Raw genomic sequence first — 5,742 nt, 5'->3', positions numbered from 1 at the left:
CGGGAAAACAAAATGCCGGGCGGGGAGGGCTGGGCCGGTGACCGACAGCCAGAGCCCCCGCGCTTCGGCTGCTGCGCGCCAGCCTGCTCGCCTAGCACGTCCCGTGCTCTCGGCCGCGGGGGAGGGCGGCCACACGCCGGGCACACGCAGCACTGCACACGGCCACTGGGCAGCTGCGGCAGCCCGTGGCGGCCGGCCGGTAGGGGGCGCGCACACCCCCGGCAATGGCGCGGACGCGTGTGCCCCGGCGCGCACCCTCCACACGCGATCGCTTACACGCACGTGCGCCCAGACGCGCGTCCCAGGCAGAGAGAAGGAAAGCCTCCCGCCAAAGGGGCCGAAATAGGTGTTCGTTAGGGTGGTCCCCGGGGCCAGATACAGAACCGCATAAACTGGGGCGGGGCGTTAGAAGAAGCCGGGCAACTGGTTCCTCACCCCCGCCCCATTTTACAGGTGCGGGGACTCGGCCTCCTGGGCCTGACGTGCGCAGGTGCCGCCCCAGGGCTGGAGTTTCCGTCCAGTGCAGGACGCTGCCTGCCGTCTCCTGGTCTCGTGAACTTGCCTGGACACGAGGCGGCGGCGCGCTGTTTTTTTTTGTAGAAAAGGAAAGTGTTGGCGCAGGTTGGACCCAGTGACTCCTGAGGCCTTTTCCAGTTCTGACTTAGGAGGAAGGAACTGGACCCAGAGGCCATAAAAGGAGTTGGTGGGAGCTGAGAAAAAAACCTTGGTGCCTGATTTGGCCTCCGCCACAGGCTCTCCCTGGTTCAAATGTCCCCTTCTTTATTTGTGGTGCTTCCTAGCCTGAGCCCAAAGGGACCCTGGAGTGGGGAAGGGATGTCTCTGAGGGCCCAGAGCCAACCTCTGGAAGCAAAGGAGACCCCAAGTTTTACCTGAATGGGGAGCCTGCTGGATTCGGGTGGCAGGTAGGAGTTCCTGAAGGCCAGAGGGCAATGGGGCATAAACCCACGACTTCAAAAAGGTTCTTGTTCAAGAAGGGGTGGCCTTCATCGGGCCTGGCAGTTGTGGGAATACAGTTGTGGTTGTGGTTCTGGCCACCACTTAGAATACAGGGTCAACAAAAGCAGGGTCACCAGTGAGACGACTGGATCAAATGAGCTGACGTCTACTTGTGGTCCCTTTGGTAACTGGGGTTGGGATCAAATGACCCAGCCTAGCCACCCCCTAGCTTCCTGGTTTGGGGGATCTTACCCAACACCTTTGAGCCTCAAGTTCCTCATCTGTAAAATGGGAACAAGATCTCCTCCACAAAGCTATTTTGGGGACTGAAAGTGGGTACAAGTCCCCCTTCCAACTTGCCTTCCCTCCTTTTTCACAGTCTTAGAAGTTCCTGGTCAGTAGGGCTCCTTCCAGGTCAGTTTCCTGTGGGACGAAGGCTGTGGAGCAGCGCCCCCTGGTGGTCGATATCAGGAGGGCCGAGTCCGTCCGTGAAGACGCAGGCGGGCTAACCTGGTTAGAGCATAATGGCGTCTGGAAGTTGGAGCCTCCCAAGGAAGACCATGGGGCTCCACTCAGGGAGGGCTTTCCTTCTGACTCAGTAACCCACTTGAACAAGCCGAGGGCATGCTGCTTCCCCACAGCAGACTCTTCTGCCCTCTCACAGCCCAGCTTTTCCAGCTTTAACAGGCTTTCCCACTTCTGTCCTGGAGGAATCCATGCACTTGGCATTTATATTGTGCCTTACAGCTTACAAGCTCTTTGACACATTACTTGTCCCTGTGGTGTGCTGTTTCTGGGTGGTGACGGCGCTAGATGGACAGAAGTTCGTGGTTACAGCGTGGCTCCAGCAGGGTTTGGATCCTGCCTCCTCCATCCAGCTGCGTAACCAGGACGACTGTCAAAACATTGACTAACCGACCAGTAGGGCTGCGACCAATCAGAACAGACCCTGCCGCAAACACTAGGTGCAGCCAAAGGCATGTGTATCTGCTGAAGATTCTGGAATAACCCACCCCAGCCTCTCTGGGCCTCGGTTTCTGCATCTGCAGTATGGTTTATGGTGACTGTAATATTACCACTTTATAGGGCTGTCGTGTAGACTAAATTAGCCAGTGCATGTAAAAGGTTGAGAAACCCGTGTCTGGCATACAGAGAGCGCTCAACAAGAGTTAGCTTTATGACTGGTCTTGCCTTAGACTCAGGGTGATTGCCACTTTTAAGGGAGATTCCCTGAGTGAGCCCCAAGTATGCACCTGGGCTCCCTTCCTGGCTCACCTCACCTCCCATCTCCTGCACTTATTTGTCTGGTCTTCCAGTTATTCTGCTTTCTAGAAGTGCTTCTCAAACTTTACGATACATCCAAATTTCTGGGAATCTTGTTAAATTGCGGATTCTGACATTGGAGGGCTGGGTAGAGCTCCCACGTGGTGCTGGTGTGAGAAGCAAGTCTAGATCATTGTAGAAACAAGTGTCAGTTGATGAGTATGTAAACATTTATTGAGCACCTACTCCGTGCAAGACAGTGAGGAATGGCCTCCAACCTCAAGCAGCAGAAGGATTATCGCACAAACAGGTTAAAATTAAAAATCAGGCCAAGGAGCAAACATGTGCCAAACAGTAGGCGGTGAATCAATTCTCTGCCCGGTAGCCAGAGGGATGCTCTAAACCAGAGTCCACAACGGCCCTGTAAACAGCTGTCTAATGGCTCACTCAGCATAAAGACTGAAGTCTCCTGGATTCTTTTTCCAGGTCCTAAATCATTTGGACCTGCTTATGACCTCATCTCCCATCACTCAGCTTCATGCTAGACTCACCTTTTGTTCCCTTGAACCCAATACCCCGCCTCCTTCCTACCTGAGAGCCTTTGAACTTGCCTGGTTAATGCTTGCTCTTCAAACTGGCAAGTGCCTGGCCTCTTATTCAGCCTCTTATTGCTTCTTAGAGAGATCTTCCTTGACCCAAAGGAAATTTGATCTAAAGTAGCTGCCCCCAGTCCAGATCAGATGTTCTCTGTTGTATCATTCTTATTTTTTTGATTAGTACTACTAGGTTGAATATTATGGCATTATATGGTTGGTTGCTTTTTGGAGCTCTGTGAGGGCAGAGGTGTCTGCCTGCCTTATTCTGCTTTACCCCTAGCACCTAGACAGCATCTGGTCCATAGTGGGCCTTCAGTGAGGATCCGTTGTTGATTGAATGAAAGAATGACTGTTATAGAGCGTTTAAAGAGGTAGAAGGCACCCATGGTGCCCCAGGTAGGTAAGAGGAGAGTTCACAGAAGGCTCATGAACAAGAGGAGGACTATCAGGGAGCTTTCCTGGGATCAGCATCCGTGGAAGGGTTGGGGAGGCAGCAGGAGCAGGCAGAGGGAGAAGCAGGGCTGCAGTGCCGTCCTGCGGAAGACTCAGCTGATCCCATGGGCTGCTCCTGAGCAGGGATGGTCTTTTATCATTGTCCTGAGACGGGGCTAGGGGGCTGGGCCTTTTTGTACCCACATTCATCAGTCATTGTATGCATCCAGGAACGGGGAGTGTGACCTCTGTGAAGGAGCCAGCCCCTTCACAGATGCCACTTGCCTCCTGGCCCCAGAGCCCCTGGTCAGCTGTCAGACTGTTGACAAGACACGCCAGGGTTTACAGGGCTGGGGTAGATGCCGCGCTTGGGCAGGGTAGGCACAGCGCGCGCTGGCTCCTGGGCAGACAGCTGGTCCAGATGTCAGTACTGGGCCCAATCTCTGAGGCCTGGGCCTAGATCTCTGTGTCCCTGGGTCCAGCCTGGCCTGGTGCACTGGGCTGGGGGAGGTGGTGGCACTTCCTTGGAGACAGATTGTGAGAGGCTTGGATGTTGCCCTGTTGTGACAAGTGCCGTTGGGAGGGAGGAGGTCCAGCTATAACGCCCCAAGTCATGAGGGTGCCCCCCCCCAGCTCTCAGGCCCAAATTTAGGTCACTGCTGTGTCTTAGCACACCTGATGGTCTTTACGCTCCCGCTGTCTTGCCCCTCATCTTCTTCCACTTGGGTTTGAACCTTATCCCCTCTCCTCCGTGACCAATGCCCCTGCGTCAGTTTACCCATGTACTTATCACTCTCTCGCGCGCGCAGTTCGCCCTCCGTGGGGCAGGCTGGGGCCTGTCTCTTACATTATCTGTTGGTCATTTTTGAACAAGGAGCCTCTCTTTTTGTTTTTGCATTGTGGCCTCCAAATTATGGCCCAGATCTGCCGATCTGCGCACCAGAGCAGGGAGCGCAGGTACAGAGGTGCTAGAGATCAGACCCTGACAAGGGGCTCTGAGTGTTGCAGGCGTCTGACAGCTCCGAAGGGGCAGCCCCTGTCCCGTGGGAATGCGGTGCCCGAGTGCCTACTGTGTGCCAGTGAGGGTGGCGGTGCGGCCTGGGCTGCTGCGAACAGAATCCCCTTTCTTCAAGGAGTTTACCCAGGAGGGTGTTTATAAGTAGGGCAAAGCCTGGCGGTCCAGGGGCCTCCAGGACAGGAGTGGGGAGAAAACCGGGTGGGTAGAGAGCGGAGGAGGGGCGTCCTCCTGTAGGGAGTGGACCCTGCCCTGGCCAAGTCGCCAGCCTCCGAGAGCTGAAAGGGCCTCTGTGTTCTGTCCCCCTCCTGCCCGCGGGCCAGGAGCGCATTTCCTCAGCTGCGCCAGACCCCGGAGGCTCCGCAGCCCCTCTGGGGACAGACACAAATAGTTCCCGGCCCAGCTGCCCGGCCAGTTACCTTGGGAACCAAACTCAATCGTCTGACGTCACCGGACCGTTGCGTAGCAACCTGCACAGACTCTCCCTCCTGCTCTTCCCGCCCCAGCGTTGAAGTTGCCGTCGCCAGGGAGATGGCGGGGCGGGGCTGGGCGGTGATGCCCCCTCCAGGCCACTCTGTCCTCGCCGCCCCTCGCCCGCCCTGCGGCGCCCTCGGTCCCGCCCTGGAGCTGCGGCCCGGATCCCGGAGCTGCTCCTCCCCGCAGCGGAAGGGGACACGTCCCAGGGGAGGAAATGGCGCCTCATGGCCCTGGACCTGTCGGCCAGGGCTCCGTTGTGGCCTAAGTGCGGCCTGCAGCAGGGATTTCTCTCCTAGAGAGAGGCCCTTATTCGCCGTCACCCTCTGACTGCCCTGACGGACCCCACCCTAGGCTCCTGCTCCGGTAGCAAGGAGCAGGTGGCAGCACCGGGCATGTTCAGCCCCCTCCTCTCCAGTCGCCCAGGAAATCTGCTGCGCTTGGCCACCTGCCTTGGAAGTGAAGGCAGTGACCCTGCTCCCGCCACTCTGCTCCAGTCCCCGGTGCCCTGCCCCACTCCTGCGACTTCCCTTGGCTTCCATGCTGTGACATCCACCTCCTCTGGGGAGCCAGCTGTGGTCCTGGGAGTGAGAGGGAGGGGCCTGCTTGACGCCTCCCTGAGTTTCTGGGGAGGGTCTTGTTCTTAGGCTTTTCCATCCCCTGCCCATCTCTGTTTCACACCATGGTCGATTATAACATGCTGAATCCCAAAGCTCAGGAGACACCACCCAGAACCTCATTCAGGGGCCACCAGCAATCTGCCTTCGTGCCCTGCTATACCCTGCTTCAGCTTACCCAAGTTTGGCCTGGTGCAATCTTAACTACCTCTTCTTGCTAGATGACCTTGCTTGTCTTGTTCAAGTTCAGTGTGGTAGAGGCCATCTGTGGGAGGTGATTTTCCTCACCAAAAACTGTATTTTGACAAGTACTCATAAAATATAGGTGGTCAGAAATGAATCAAGATGTTTTGGGTGAATCCTATTTCCTCATTGGTTGATATTTAAA

This window comes from Pteropus vampyrus, unplaced genomic scaffold, assembly GCF_000151845.1.
Source record: "Pteropus vampyrus isolate Shadow unplaced genomic scaffold, Pvam_2.0 Scaffold539, whole genome shotgun sequence".
In the NCBI taxonomy this organism is placed as follows: Eukaryota; Metazoa; Chordata; class Mammalia; order Chiroptera; family Pteropodidae; genus Pteropus; species Pteropus vampyrus.
Note: the sequence above shows the minus strand (reverse complement) of the source record.